A 1689-nucleotide genomic window follows, 5' to 3' on the forward strand; every position below is an offset into this window, starting at 1 on the left:
TCCAGAGCGACTTACAGTAGTGAGTGTACACATTTTCATACTCCAGTGAATCTCTCAAGGATTTCGCATGGATTTTTTTGATATTTGCGGATAAATATGCTAGATTTTGCAGCGACAATTATGACATTTTGCATAGCAATATGCAATTGTTTTGTCCAATTTGTTGCAAAAATGCGCTGACAAGGGAAAAAACTGTGTTGACGTCTGGCTTGATTGAACCATATTATGCAGTAAATGTGCGGTGATTGGTTGAAATTGCGAGCCCTCTTTTTGTACTGTGGTAATGGGTCAGTTCTATGCGGTAATATTGTGATGATGTGACTATTTTTTGCAGAAATAGTTTGGTGATTGGTCAAATTTGAACACTCCGAGGCCAACCCTCAGTGCCAGACTGGCAGCCGGTCGGTGGCTGAGCCCGAGACCCCTGCTGTTCACAATAACAGTGGAGGCTGGCTCAGCTGGATCTTTGGGAGTGGAAGAGTTAATAAGAAGGAGGTTCATCTACCTGAGGACAAAGGCAGCTCTGTAAGGAACTGTTTATTAACACTATTTTCTATGTAGAGACAATTGAGTGGATTCTTTATTTTTTTTATTTGTGGCTTGCTTCACATTGCTAATATCTTCTTCCTCAGATTGTCTGGGATCCAACTCTGCACAGATGGTTTAACAAAACTGAGCCCAAGGCTGAAGTACACACTTAAATTCAATTAAATTAAAAACAGTGAACAACCATTGTATTTCAACTGTGATAATATTACTAACAATTTGGAAAATGTGTTGTGTTTTACAGAACAAGTGTGTACCACCACCTCCACCGATGGGGACATATGGATATCAGGGGAACACTGGCAGTGTCCCTAAAGGAGTGAATCCTTACTCTATGAAAGCAGGTGAATATTGCTTTAGAATACATGTGGTTTAACCAAGACTGTGTCAGCCAATCATAGATGTCCCTGGTGGTCTCCTGCTAACACCTTTCCCACTACCAGCAGGTCCATGGGGCTGCAGATACCCTACGATGCATTACAATGATGAGACCAACTCAAAGCCTCCAAGCCATGGGCCTGGACTACTTCCTAGACAGCTCTCTGGCTTGCTCCCTCCTTCACACTTTGACCTCATGGCACCAATGGTTGTGCCACCTGACACTCTACCCTACTGAGGTATGGAAAATCCTTCCAAATTGTATCCATTCATCATTAACTGAGATTTTACTTTAACATAGCAAATGGCTGAAGTAGCAAGGATGTTAACCATTTTTTATTTTTGTCCAACAGGCCATTTGCCCAGAGTGGATTTCAGCATTAAAAAACGTATTGCTTCTGCATTGCTTTACGTTACAGACAAGTATATATTATACACATATTTTATTTTAGACATTACAAAAACATATTTTTGTGCATTTTGGATTTCCTACATTTACTTACTGTACAGGCAAGTATATTTTATACTCATTTAAACAAAAAAAAACATTTTATTTATGTATCCCATAGACAGAACAAAATATATTTAGATGCATTTTGAATTCTGTTGAGAAGCCTTTTTGTCCTAGACTTGGCACTCCAGTACCGCTTGCCATGCGGTAGTAGAGATAACAGACTATGACTGGGGTGGCTGGGGTATTTGACAATTTTTAGGGCCTTCCTCTGACACCGCCTGGTGTAGAGGTCCTAGATGGCAGGCAGCTTA

General features: G+C 40.5%; 1 long non-coding RNA gene across 1 annotated transcript; it reads left to right on the forward strand.

The window, feature by feature from the left end:
* The first annotated feature begins 632 nt into the window (after window positions 1–632).
* LOC115162733 (uncharacterized) lies at window positions 633–1299 on the forward strand. The gene is made up of 4 exons (XR_003869630.1): window positions 633–689; window positions 791–890; window positions 990–1163; window positions 1278–1299. It is a non-coding gene; the product is annotated as an uncharacterized LOC115162733 (long non-coding RNA).
* The last annotated feature ends 390 nt before the right edge of the window (window positions 1300–1689 follow it).

This window comes from Salmo trutta, chromosome 25 (assembly GCF_901001165.1).
Source record: "Salmo trutta chromosome 25, fSalTru1.1, whole genome shotgun sequence".
In the NCBI taxonomy this organism is placed as follows: Eukaryota; Metazoa; Chordata; class Actinopteri; order Salmoniformes; family Salmonidae; genus Salmo; species Salmo trutta.